The 14,642-nt window shown below is 39.6% G+C and overlaps 1 protein-coding gene across 1 annotated transcript in view; it reads left to right on the top strand.

Annotated features, from left to right (window-relative positions):
• Positions 1–14,642, top strand: part of LOC117309683 (uncharacterized) — a 98,260-nt gene that overhangs the window by 30,966 nt on the left and 52,652 nt on the right. Inside the window, exon 4 of the mRNA XM_073797024.1 lies at positions 5,711–5,886. The gene's annotated coding sequence lies outside the window, so the exon portion shown is untranslated. The remainder of the gene's footprint in view (positions 1–5,710; positions 5,887–14,642) is intronic.

The raw sequence follows: 14,642 nt of genomic DNA, 5'->3' as shown, positions 1-14,642 counted from the left end.
TCTGTTTTTGCTTTTGCTAATCTTGACACATAGATTCACTGTCTCCAGAAGTCTTTAAGCTCCCCAAGAGTGAACATGAGGTTGGTGTGGCCCTCATTCACCCCTATTGGGCAGAGCCCTTGTACCAGGCCATTATATAGGCCTTTGACCTTTGGATCAGGTATCCAGCCTTGACCCAGTCAGCTGAGGCCAGGGTGATGCGGTCACATGGCAGGCCTGTACTTGATGCATAAGGGACCTCTCAGAAAGGTCAAAGACTTTCCACAATACTTTCCAGAAGGAATAAAACTGCAGGCAGAACTGTTCTCATAAACATTGGAATAGCATTTCGCCTCCTGGACTTCATGACAGATCTCCATCCATTTCTTCTCTCCAATTTGGGGAGCTGGACACAGTTCAAAAAATTCCCTATATAGAGCACCTCATTTTGTAAGTTGCGTATGTTGTATCTGCTTGGAATTTACTCCACCCACACCCCCTATTCACACACACATAAATTAGCTCATATATATATATATATATATATATATATATATATATAAAATACATATATAATATAAAATACATACATACATATATATATATATATATATATATATAAAAACACCCCTGGCTCCCATTTTTGAGATAGAAATAAATTATTTTCTACACATAGTTGTCTTCCTGGCATGCTGACGTTAACAATAGTAACGTAGAATCTTCCAAAGTATGATAAAACGAATGGTTTCAGTTACAAGGTGAGATTTTTTTTTTACCACTTAATATAAAACATTTTGGCAATGTTTCTCAATTTATACTCTCTAGAGCAGGGTTCTGCAAACTCTTTCTGTAAAGGACCAGATAGTAACTATTTTAGGTTTTATATCACAAACACTATCCATCACAACCACTCAACTCTCTCATTGTAGGACTAAAGCAGCTGTAGACAATATGTAAATCAATGAGTATGGCTGTGTTCCAGTAAAACTTTATTTACAAAAGCAGACAGCAGGCTGGACTTGGCCCAAAGCTGTAGTTTACCAATTCCCAGTCTAGAGGAGAATTATTTATGGTTTCTTCTGTTTGGCTGGGTAAGAGCTGAACCTCCCAATAGTAGTGGTTTTTCTAACACATGGCCTGGAGGTTCACTGTTCTATTGACTTTCCTTACGTTGATTAAGTTACTCAATAATAAATAATTGAAGGTCACCACATCACACAACTCTGGAGTCATGCAGTGCCTAGCCTGTGTGGCCAAATGCAGCTGCACTGAATGTATTTAAAGTGATTTTTCTGCTGTTGCAATCTGAGACCAGATTAAGGCAAAGGAATAGGTAGTGTGTTCATTCATTTATCCGTCCCACGTATTAGTTCAGACACTGTGACAACTGCCAATAAATATATCAAACAAGGTCCTTGTCCTCAAGGAGCTTGTGGTTTAGTAAGGTGTTTGCTAGGACTGCCATAACAAAGTACCGCAAACTAAGTGGCTTTAAAAAAACAGAAATTTAATGTCTCAGAGTTCTGGAGGCTAGAAGTCTGAAATCGAGGTGTTAGCTGAGCCACGCTCCCTCTGAAACCTGTTGGGGACTGTCCTTGCTAGCCTCTTCTTAGCACCTGGTGGTTTGCCTGCAATCCTTATAACTACAGCTCTTCAATTTCTGCCTCTGTCATCACATGGCATTCTCCCCTTGTGTGTCTGTGTCTCTGTCTCCTTCCTCTTCCATTAAGGACCCCTGTCATAATAGATTCAGAGCGCACCCTACTCCAGTATGACCTCATCTTCTTTGAACTAATTATATCTGCAACAACCCTATTTCCAAATAAGTTCATATTCTGAGGTACCGGGAGTTAGGACTTCAACCTATCTTTTTAAGGGAGACACAATTCAGTCCATAACACAAGGCAAGAATAAATGTGAAATAAATGTGAAAACTTAACAGTTGCTATGATGGAAGTCTGTGTCAAGTACATGGTGAGGCCAGGGAGAGAGGGGATGAGTTTTACCTGGGAGAGTCAGAAAAGGTTGTATGGGCTTCCCTGGTGGCGCAGTGGTTGAGAGTCCGCCTGCCGATGCAGGAGACGTGGGTTCGTGCCCCGGTCCCGAAAGATCCCACATGCCGCGGAGCGGCTGGGCCCGTGAGCCATGGCCGCTGAGCCTGCGCTTCCAGAGCCTGTGCTCCACAACGGGAGAGGCCGTGACAGTGAGAGGCCCGCGTACCGCAAAAAAAAAAAAAAAAAAAAAAAAAAAAAGGTTGTAATGGATGAGGTGAAGCTTGAGCAGATTTTGGAAAATGATGTTGAATGCTTGCCAGGTGCAAATGGGGTGTGAGTTGGGCCTGGGGAATGAAAGAGCATCCCCTGTCCGAGCAGCAACAGTCAGTAAGGACTGTGACATAACCAGTTTCACAGTGTTCCACTACAACTCAGAAGGGGCTTAGGCTTCCTGTTTTCCAGAGAAATAAAAATGAGGTCTAAACACTTTGGCTAGTGATGCCCCTGTGCCAGTTATTCAGGTAGCTTCAAAATTTCAATATACACTTTGTTGTACAACAGAAACTAACACAACATTGTAAAGCCATTATACTACAGTAAAGATATATAAAAAAAAATTTTCAGTGTAGGAGGGGCACAGGGAGATAATCTAATTGGAAGGTGGGTGACTTATCAAAGCTACCTTTGCATGATAAACACATTAGTTTTATTAGTTTTACTTAGTTTGCCTGTTAGAGACTAATAAAGATAGCAATGTTGTCTAAAGATGCCTTCACTGGCAGTTCACATAAAATGGAGAAAATGTCAATTGCATATTTCAAAGAACAAGCACACCCAGGGGTGGCTTGAAGGGGCAGTGATGGAGACTATGAAAAGGGGCAAACCCTCCTCCTGGCCTGTCACCCATTCACATTCCTAGTGATTGAGTGTTGTTTCTGTTCCAGACACTGTGCTAAGTGATTACATGCATTATATCTCATTATCTCCAATTTATAGATGCAGGCAGTGAGATTTAGAGAGGTTAAATACATTGCCCTACTCAAACAGCTAGTGATTTCATTTTAATGATAATCTAAAAAACTATAATAAATGCATGAACTAGAATTCTGCACTGTCCAACACAGTAGCCGCTAGCCACATACGGCTTTTTAAATGGAAATTCATTAAAAATTCTGTTCCTGGGTTACACTAGTCCCCTTTGCTGAATAGCCACATGTGGCCAGGGGCTACCATATTGGACAGAGCAGATATAGAACATTTTCACTAAGAATAAGATAAATACTTTATCACTGAGTACAGCCTCATGATTTTGTTCATGTTTGCTTTGTGTTTGTGATCATATTGACACGATCTAGCATTCTCCAATTGGCCCCGGGCAAATAAGAAAAGACTAGAGCTGGCCTTAGTATGTGAATGATACACTACCACTGTATTAATGAAGGTAACCTAATAGTTCAAATAAAGAAAAATTGAGAGATCACTTTATAAATGCACCAACATCAAAAGAGCCTGCCCTGTGGCAATCAGTAGCATGTTTACTTTGTAATCAGTTATGTAGTTGCAGCAAAATAACATTATTCATCTCATTAAATTAGTATTGTCAATTTAAATATCATTGGCTCCATAGTTTTATTTAAATTTAGTCTGAAAAAAAAGCCTTTGGTTTATAAGAACTATAACTATTAGGAGTTTGTACCTAGTTTTATTTGTGTACATTTTAAGATAACATTATACTAAGGATAATTTAAGTAAATGTAAGGATCCCTGGAGAATTTTCATTCCTCTTAGAAGAGTTCGTTATATTACCCAAGATTGAGAAACACTATGAAAGCCTTTAGGGTGAAGGAACCTGAACACTTTACCTGTAACACACAGTCCCAGGCCCACGGAGCTGTGTGATTGTCAGTATCCTATCAAATCCAGATGAACTAGAGCCCTCTTGGCACCAGTATGCCATAATTCTACCCAGGGATATATTAGGCTATAACTGCAGCAGCTGGCAAAACTTCACACTGATGAAGCATTTTACTCCACGATTTTCTAATCACTCCCCTGTTTTAGAATCCCGTTAGTAAAACTTGATTTACACTCTTCATAAATACCAAAATTTCCACCACCACCACCCCTTCCTAGCTCTTAATATGCAGAAGATGTTTGTAGTGAGGAAGACCACAAAGCAAGACTTCCACTTCTCATTTTCTGGCTCATGAATATTTTTTTCCCTGTCTTAATCAGACCAACTATTCTCAGGCATCTCACTGATGGGAAATAGGACTCAAGAGCGTCATTTTCATATTACCACTTCCCAATGTTTTACTGAAAGATTTCGTGTCTTCTCACTTAATCCTTGGCCTCCAGCTTTCCCCTTGAAATCTGCAGATGAATTTCACACTGTCTGAGGCAAACACTGCTTTTCTTGCCATAAATGAGAAACAGGCGTTATCTAGGCCGAGCTATCTCCCTGGGTGCACCCCAGGGCTACGGTCAGCTCAAGCTGGTCTTTTCACTGTGATTGCAATAGTCAGAGAAGCCCATTCAGGCAACTTCTTCATCACTGGGGAAGTAAACTATTCTTTTTAGTAGTATTGTATATTACATTGAGACCCCTTATTTATGTTGTTGCACTGTTTATGTATCCCCAGAACCTTGACTGAATTTCTTACCTCTCATTTCTGAAAAATGCTTGGTAAATATTCCCACTATTTTCTGCAAAGTGAGAAAAGAAGACACAGCTTCTTATGTAAGTGGCAAATAAGCTCCCCAAACCCATGAACCAGAAGGATACTTCAAAGTGCTGCTTACCACCTTTGAATATACCCCAAAGACATGCAAACTAACGCTGAGAAGAGTTTTAAAAATCCACTTCCCTCCCCTTGGGAAGGTGTTTCTGGTTGTTAAGTAAGTAAAGCCATCTTGTCCTCAGATTTTTGCAAGTGTAGTTAATTACAATTGTTGACGTTCAATTATGCTAAGCTAATGATAGTAGTCACCATTTATTTGGTTCTTACTCTGTACCAGATATGCTGCCAAGCTATTTACATATATTATCTTATTTATTCCTTACTTAGTGAAGGTAAGTAGTATTACCTCTATTTTATAGATTTAAAAAACCAAACAAGAAACGGGGAAGTTAGATATTAGTCTGAGGTCACATAGGTACTAAATGTTGGCATCAAGATTTGAATTCAGAACTTCCTGAAATCCCAAGCCCACACTATTTTTTTTTTTTTTTATCTTAAAACAATACATATTTATTAGCTTTCTGTGGTTTAGAAGTCTGGCATGGAGTGGCTGGGTTTTCTGGTCAGAGTCTCACAAGGTTACAATCAAAGCGTTGGCAGTTGCATTCTCATCTGGAACTTGGGGTCCTCTCTGAAGCTTCAGAGGTGTTGCCAAGCCCACACTCTTAGCGTCACAAACAATAATACAATATAATAAGGCTTTATGTAATAATGAGCCATATTTGAGTTAATTTGTTGTTACTCCTCAACCGAAGCATTCTGATTTCCAATATTTACTTCCCATTTTCGGGAAAATGTCAAAATAAGTTTCACTACAGTCAGTTGCAGATCATTCTTAAGGGTATCTCAGGGTATTGGCAACTCAAATACCCTTCACAAAGTACCTTTTTTTTTCCTGCTCGGTTCACGAGGTTTGGCCCCAAATCCCCAAAGCACTTTCATCTGTAGTCAGAGAGCCCTTTTATGAAGAGAATTGATTCCCCTTTTCATCCTAAGGTGAGCTCTCAACAGTGCTCTGCAATCAGGACTTCACTTCTCCAAGTGGGGGTCGCCTTTGCGGGAGAGTTCAGCTACCAACAGCTGGGCATCCACGGGACAGGAGCAGAATAATGAATTGCCTACTTGAAGATTCAAGGGGAATTTTGAGGGCGTGGATTTTTTCCAGGTTCTTGGTAAGCAACCTAATTTCAATTAATAAAAAATTACTGATCTTTAGAGAAACACAAACAAGGTTTAAATTCAGGTTACTTTTCGAAGATCTTAGTATTTATTGTAAGTATTATTAGGTAAGCTTTGATAATTAACTCTATAAACCCTAAACTAGCCTGTTTGTTGTAAAATTGGCTGTACCCTCCCCCCCACCCTGCCCCCAACTTCAGGCTCAGGGGCAGACTCAGAAAGCCTACCTACTCCTTATTATTTCTTGCCCCTTATCAGTTTATTTAGGGGAAGATGTATCCCAAAGAGAACAGTAACAGTCTGGCAGGTACTGACTAGATAGTTATCTCCTATGCTATAAAACCTCTTCCATAAAATTTATCTATTGTGGAATTTGTGATGTTTGTTACGAACTTGTCCAAAGTTTGTATCTGCACCTGAATTGAAAGGATTTGCTAGGCAAATAAATAATGTCTACATAATTGTAACTTGTAAAGAAAAGATCTTAAACTGAAGGGAAATAAACATGTCTTTTGCTATGAACTGTATTGTGTTTCCCCAAAATTTGTATGTTGAAGCTCTAACGCCCAGCGTGTCGTATTTGGAAGTAGGGCCTTTAAGAGATAATTAGGTTTAGGTGAGGTCATGAGGGTGGGATCCATGAAGGGATTAATGGGCGCCAGAGAACTTGCGTGCTCTCACTCTGCCTTGAGCACCCAGCTAGACGGGGTCGTCTGCAAACCAGGAAGAGAACCTGACCATGTTGGCTCCCTGATTTTGGACTTGCAGCCTCCAGAACCGTGAGAAAATTAATTTCTGTTGGTTAAGCCGCCCAGTTTATGGTGTTTTGTTTTGGTAGCCTGAGCTGATAAATACATCAGTCATTACTTTAGAAGCACCTATTTGCATGCAAAGATAATCATTTTACAGTTACCATTTGTGTGTACGTTCATTAGAGGAGAGATAGGACCTCTCCATGGCAACGCTTTTATGATACTCTTTAACTTGGAAGTGATAAAAGTGCCCTTTAAAAAATAGCATAGGGCAGCTTTTTCAGTAGTTTGGACAGAGTTGTAGCCAGCTAGTCAGAATTTGTGAAGTTTTATTCTTTTGCCCCAAAACTCTAAAGCAGTTATTATGTATCATAACACGTTATAGCCTATAAGACACATGGGCATATTTCTCACAGCAGAATGGTGTGTTTTATTGCAAGAACATTAAAATGGAATGGATTTATGTGGATAATCGTTGAAGTTGGGTATCGAGTACGTGGGGTTCATTGTACTATTCTCTCCACCTTTGTGGATGTTTCAAAATATTGATGATACAGAGTTTTAAATGAATATACACATATGAGCTAATGGGTGGACAGATTCACTTTGCAAGATGTGTGGTTGCTTAGTTGTGTGTTGGTCCATAACCATTTTAAAAAATGGAAAAAAACAACCTCCTGGTTTCTTCTTAAAAAGTGCAAACTGTGCCAGCTGATTTGAATGAGAGGGAATGGTTTTCCGCTTTATTTTCACAGCTGTCTTATCAGTTTCCTAAACTCAATTAGGGTGGAGCACAGGAATTTCACTATGGGGGGACTAAGGGCCTTGTTGTTGTGGTTTGAAGATAATGTTATCTTCCCAGACTAACCTCTTGGAGTGAAGACATTTCCCCAGAGGGGAAAAAAGTAGGGCCTTAAAGATGTCTTCATAGAGTTTGCAGAGTGGTTGAAGCTTAACAGTCTATGGAGAACTCTGTCAGCCTCGTGGGAAAATGATTTGGTATTCAATTGTTTTCACTTGGGCACTTTCCCAGACTAGATAAAGCCTCCCCATTCCCTCCTACCCCTCCTCCACCCTAAAATGCCCTGAACCCTAGGTGTGGCAGGCTTGCTTTTGTTCAGGATGAAGTAGGGCAAGAGCTATCAGGTAAATAAGGAAAGTACCCTTTCAGTTTCTTGCCTGCTGACGGCATGCCTGTGTTCCCTTGGCTATAGTGTGGAAATGAGAATTTCCACAGTTTTAAAGGGAGTGTCTGTTACTGTTCATTATGAGCTGAATCATTATTTAGGTTCCTGACCTCTTTACACGATCTGGATTTTCATGCCTGTGAGATATGAATTGAGCCGAGGACTTTATGAGAAGCAGAAGGATTTTTTTTTTTTTTTGCAGAGTTTTCATTTTACTCATAACCTAGTTTTAGACTGGAGATGTGGGTGGTGAGTATCCAGGCCCTTCATAAGGCATTACACAATCTATTCGAGTTATACAGAGTGGATAGAAAAGTGCCTATAACCCACTTATTTAAAAGTGTTTCATAATATAGACTTGAAAACCTTAGAAAATTCTTCAGGGCATGGAATTCTTGACACTGTTTCTTGATGGAAGAAAAGAATTCTCAATTAAATACTCGCTGCTCCTATAGTTCACAGGGTAGAAGGGGAAAGGAGGGTAAGTGTGACAGACGGCAGGAGGAATGCTTTGCCCTTGGGACTTGTTAACCACTTATTGGTTCAAAGGTTTGAACCCCAAACCTAGAAAAGATTCCCATATTTGGGGGATTGCAGTTAGTATATCATAACAGATTTTCATCAGAAATTTTCATTGAGTGATAGAAATAATTAATGCAATGTGAAACTTAATTTGGAAGTGCCTTATCCCCCCCTTAAAAAAAAAAACTAAAAACTAAAAAACTAAAAAAACCAAATATTCATTAAGATGAAAGCATACATTAAGATCTTCTCTTTTCCTTTGTCTCTCCAGAATTTTTAAGGGAAAGTTATTTTCTGTGCTTTCATCATCATGAATCACATTTTGAGAGCTCATAAGTTATGTAGCAATGTCATTAGACAATTGGGAAAATTATGTAGCAATTTATGAGTCATAATGGTCCTAGATTTCAAGGATCTTATCTTTCGCTAATTTATTAAATATTTGAGCCCCTGCTATGTGCTAGGCACCATTCTAGGTGCTGGGCACGTGGCAAAACACAAGAAAGACAAGGTTCTGGTCCTCACAGAGCTTGCATTCTAATGTGGATAGACTCACACAAAGCAATGGAACACTAGGTAGTAATAAGTGCTAATATCAAATAAAACAGGACAGGGTGATAGAGAGTAGATGAGTGAATGTTTTAAATTGGGTGATGCAGGAAGGCCATTCTGAGAAGGTGACATTTGAATTGAGACCCAAATATTGGGAAGAAGCCAGCAATGAAGATCAAAGGAGTTGATAATCTAGGGAGGAGGTAAATAATGCAGAAGCTCCAAACCTTAACCTGCACGAGGAGCAGAAAGAGAGCAGGTACGGCTGGGGCTTGGAGAGGAGGGGAGGGGGGGATCTAGTCAGAGAGAGGACCAGAAACCTAACAATGCAGAGCCTTGAAAGCCAGAATTTATGCTAAACGTGATGGAATGACATCGAAGGGTTTTGAGCAGAGGAGTGATATTACCTGATCTGCCTTTTAAAACATTACTCTGGCTACCACATGGAGCATGGGTTACATAAAGTGTCTATAACAATCTCAGTAAGAGAGAATGGTGGCTTGGATGAGGATCAAGATGGAGAGAAGCAGACAGATTTTGGATGTGTCTGAGGTAGAGTAGATAGCTCTTGTTGGTGGGTTCAAGGTGGGGGAATGAGGCAATGGATGATCCTCAGACTCTCTGGGCTCCTGTTGGAGCTATTTGCCAGATAAGGAAAGCTGGGAGAGGCATAGATCAGGCTGGGGAAACAAGGGTTTGCCTTGGCAGCACGTTAATTTCGAAATTAAACATCCACATCACAGTGAAGGAGACAGCTGGTTAAGAAGGTTGGGGCTGGAAATACAAATTTGGGAGATGTCAGCGTAGAGAGTAGGACAAAAGCCCGTGAAGTGGGCTGAAGAGAGAATGAAAAGGTAAGAAATGAAGACAGTAGCTACAAACAACTTTTTATAAGCTGACGCTGCAAACAGGGCATAGAGAAATACAGTTGCAGGAGCATGAGGGGCCAAGGACTATTTTCTTTAAAATAGTGACTATATACTTTTTTAAGATGAGAGTACTAAACTATGTAAGCTGATGGGAATGATGCAGGACAGAGGGAAAAATTAGTCTGAGGGGTTACCTATTCCATCTCCTCCAAGTGTAGACCCAAAGAAAGATGACAATTTGGAAAAACTAAAAGCACAGCTTACATTCGTTATGTATGTGTTGCAGACTTTGGGAGAGAAGTGGGACAGAAAGAGAAGATAAGCATTGGAGAAATGGGAATTGGGGAAGGCAAGAGAAGAAAGAAATATTTTTAAAATAGTACAGAGTTAGAAAATATATCTATGGGACCTGGGGAGGGGGGCTGAGGAATGAATGAGTTATGCTTCTACCTCCTAGAGACAATTTTTTCTAGGAGACATCAGTTCCATTGTCCACTAGAGTCTTTCTGCCCTGGAGAGGGTAGCGGTTAGGAATCGTGCTGACATAAACTCCTGGCTCCACCTCTTGCTGGAGGGGAGCAAGTTATGGAACTTATTTGTGCCTCAGTTTCCTTACCTGAAACATAGGCTCAGAAGTGCTTGCCTCGTGGGGTTAGTATGTGAATTAAATGAGACCATTTTTGTAAGGCACACGGCAAACAGCCTTCTTCTAGGCACCTTAGAGCCTTTGGGCAAATCCTGCCTTAAGTCCTTTGAGGCCAGGGAACATGTCTTATCTTTTAATTTTCCATGGCATCTAACGTATAGCCCTAAGTATAAGTGAATTTTGAATGCTTGCCTTTTTTTCCCCTCCTTTTCTTTCCCTCTCCTTCTGCTGTGCGAAACCCCATCTCGTGCTGCTCGCCACCTTACCTCGTATCTCTTTACACTTGCATTTTTGATCTATAGAGTGTTCTGTCGGATGTAGAATCACAGAAAACATGAGGTGGGACTTTAGCTTTATTCTGTGTTCCCTCCCAGAACAAGAAGGATTTTAAGTTGAACACCTTGATTTAAAAATGAAAGTTTAAAAAAAAAAATTTTATACCACCACTGAATTTATCTTTTGTTGCAGAGTTCATACGTAATTTCTCTTCTTGATCTAGTTGATTAGCTCCACAAAGATTGGTTTGTACTTATCGTTGTTTTTCTTTTTTTGAGATAGTATGTTTTTTCTTTTTTAAAAAATTTTTATTTTATATTGGACTGTAGTTGATTTTTTTTTTTAAGAATTTGATTTTTTAAATTTTTTTTTTTTTACTTTTGGCTGCATTGGGTCTTCGTTGCTGCGTGCGGGCTTTCTCTAGTTACGGAGAGTGGGGGCTACCCTTCATTGCAGTATGCGGGCTTCTCATTGTGGTGGCTTCCCTTGTTGCGGAGCACGGGCTCTAAGGTGCACGGGCTTCAGTAGTTGTGGTGCACGGGCTCAGTAGTTGTGGCTCGCAGGCTCTAGAGCGTCGGTTCAGTAGTTGTGGCGCATGGGCTTAGTTGCTCTGCAGCATGTGGGATTTTTCCTGGACCAGGGCTCAAACCTGTCCCCTGTACTGGCAGGCAGATTCTTAATCACTGCACCACCAGGGAAGCCTGGACTGTAGTTGATTTACAGTGTTGTGTTAGTTTCAGGTATACAGCAAAGTGATTCAGTTATACATATATCTATTCTTTTTCAAATTCTTTTCCCATTTAGGTTATTACAGAATATTGAGCAGAGTTTCCTGTGCTATACACTAGATCCTTGTTGGTTATCTATTTTAAATATAGTAGTGTGTATATGTCAATCCCAAACTCCCAATTTATCCCTGCTCCCCACCTTTCCCCTTTGGTAACCATAAGCTTGTTTCCTATGCAGATTTTTTTCCCTTGATTGAATATGTATGAGTCCATATCAAGTTCTGCTTTCCTCCGGTTTCTGATGTGAACACATAGTAGGATCTCAAAGTTTGTTAAATGAATAATGCTTGCTTGCTTGAATAGGAAATGGATCTTTTCCTTCCTTTTCTGTTACTCTTCCCAAAGTCTTTCTCACCTACTGGGTGATTTTGGAGGATAAAATAGGTACTTAATTACTGTTGCCTTATATAAAATTTATGAAATAAATCCTACGTATTCTACCAATTCTCATGCTGTCTGTCTCTAATAGGAGCAGAATGTAATACTACAAATGTGAGTAATAAAATCACCTATGTATAAGGGAAGGAGGGTTTATTGAGAATCCTTCTAGTTGCCATATGTGGATATTCAGTATAATATCTGTATTTTTCCACAGGAGAACATGTCCTCTTAGACTCCACTAATGAGAGGCACTTGCATGAGATCTGGTAGGGAAGAGAAAGAGAAGCCATTGTCTTCTAGAGGCAGTTATGGGCAGAAGTATAGGCAGCAGCAGATGGGATGGCTGACGTGGGATTTTTGCCTACAGCTTTTGGGTGGGTGGTCTGAGAATTTCCCATTGCTTTTACAGGCAGCTGAGATCAATGGCAGTAGCTTCCTTGTGATCCCTGCACTTCCAGATTTCCTGAAACAGATCTTAACTGCCATCCTTCCTGCCAGTTCCCCAGAGTTGTGAAAGTCTCTAATTCCCTGTGTTAAATCCCTTCCTATTTGAAATACCTACAGTGCTGACTGTTTTCCTGATGGTACCATGACAGATAATAGGACCTAGTCCACAATCTTCCATTGGAAAGTCTAGGAGAGTAGAACTTGATATAGATGTTCCCTAAGCCCCTCAGAGCAGTAGTGATGGGACCTTTAGAATTGATGGGTCCTTGACTTTGGAATTAGGAGTTCTTCAAGTTGTCACCCAAACCTATGCTTGTGGGATCTACAGAAACAGGGTTTATGGTAAAATGAAATAATTAACACTGAGTCTATAAAACTGTATAGAACCTACTGAGACAAAAGAAGTGCAATAGAATGAATTGTCTTAGTGTTTTACTACATACATCCTATGCAGTTACATGTATCTGAAGAACACACAAGAAACAGATTACAGGGCAGAGAGCTAGGTGGCTAAGAGTCAGGGGTTGGGGGAAGACTTATTTTCTACTGTATATGCTCTTGTACCTTCTGAATTTTATGCCATGTGCATATATTATCTATTCCAAAAACATACATTTATCTTTAATAGCAATAGTTGTATATTGTTTTTTATATACTGATTTTACAACCATCAGATTTTTTAAAAATCGTAAACTCTAACAACATAAAATGTTGACCGTGAAATGAAAAAACGAGAGCTTGTATCCACTGTTTATGGAAGTTTATAGAACTACTTCCTAAGGATGTCAATTCGGTAATGTCTAGTAAGATCAAAAATGCACAAACCCGATCATCATCAATTCCTCTTTTATGTACCTACCCTGGAGAAAGGCTCATACATCAGGAGAAAGGTACAAAGATGTTCATTACGGTATTGTTTATAATAGTAGAAGAACTGGAATCATAAAAATGTCCATTATTAGGAAATAAATAAATTGATATAAAAAATAAAATACCATTTTGTAGAATCTAAAATATGACACAAATGAACTTATTTACGAAACAGAAACAGACTCACAGACATAGAGAATAGACTTTTGGTTGCCAAGGCGGAGGGCGGGTGGGGAAGGGAAGGATTGGGAGTTTGGGATTAGCAGATGCAAACTATCATATATAGGATAGATGAATAACAAGGTCCTGTTATATATCACAGGGAACTATATTCAATATCCTGTAATAAACCATAATGGAAAAGAATATGAAAAAGAATATATATGTATAACCGAATCACTTTGCTGTACACCAGAAACTAACACAACATTGTAAATCAACTATACTTAAAAAAACAAACCAAAAAACCCCCAAAGGGGCCACCCAGGCTACACAAAGTATCATAAGCTAATTAAGTTGTTGTTAAAAAAAAAAAAAAAACTTTGCGGGGGCTAAGGGGGAGGAGGAAGAATAAACTGGAAGATTGGGATTGACACATACACACTACTATGTATAAAATAGATAGCTAATGGGGACCTACTGTATAGTACAGGGAACTCTACTCAGTACTCTGTAATGGCCTATATGGGGAAAGAATCTAAAAAAGAGTGGATATATGTATATGTATAACGGATTCACTTTGTTGTATACCTGAAACTAACACAACATTGTAAATCAACTATGCCCCAATTAAAAAAAAAATGCTATGGAACAATTAAATGGCCTAGCCCTATAAATGTCAACATGGATAGTTCTCAAAAGTGTATTCTTGAGAAAATAAAGGAACTGCTGAGTGACATATAGAGTATGGCAGCATTTAGGTAAATTCTAAAATACATACTAAAAGGATAAAAAGGGGGGGCTATAAGGGTTCATACCTAATTCATGAGAGCAATGGTCTCCATTAAGAGAAGAGATAGGGGTTGGGATGGAAAACAAAAGAAATTTCATTTTATTTCTTTTTTAAAAATATGAAGCAAAATGATCCAATATCCTCTTTTTTTCATTCCGGTAGTAGATATACAGTTTTATATTATCTGTACTTTTCTATGGTACTTCTCAAAATAATACTTTCTATTCCCTAATCTCCCACTCATTCCCCCACCCACTACAGTCTGGACTGTGTCCTGCACCACTCAGGATCCCAGCAGGAAACAAAGGGCACTCTCAAACTGGCTAACTTTAGGGGAGTTTAATATAAGCACTATTTACAAAGATACTGACAGGATACAGGGAAGCCAACAGAAAAGTGTGGCACCCCAGGGGCTGGTAACAGCAGGAAGCTGTCACTGTCCGGGGGCCTGCAGGAAAAGGGGAAGGAGCAAAGCCTGAGAGAGTGCTATGCAGAAAGAACCACCCA

This window comes from Tursiops truncatus, chromosome 20, assembly GCF_011762595.2.
Source record: "Tursiops truncatus isolate mTurTru1 chromosome 20, mTurTru1.mat.Y, whole genome shotgun sequence".
In the NCBI taxonomy this organism is placed as follows: Eukaryota; Metazoa; Chordata; class Mammalia; order Artiodactyla; family Delphinidae; genus Tursiops; species Tursiops truncatus.
This window is presented reverse-complemented; position numbering and strand designations above follow the sequence as displayed.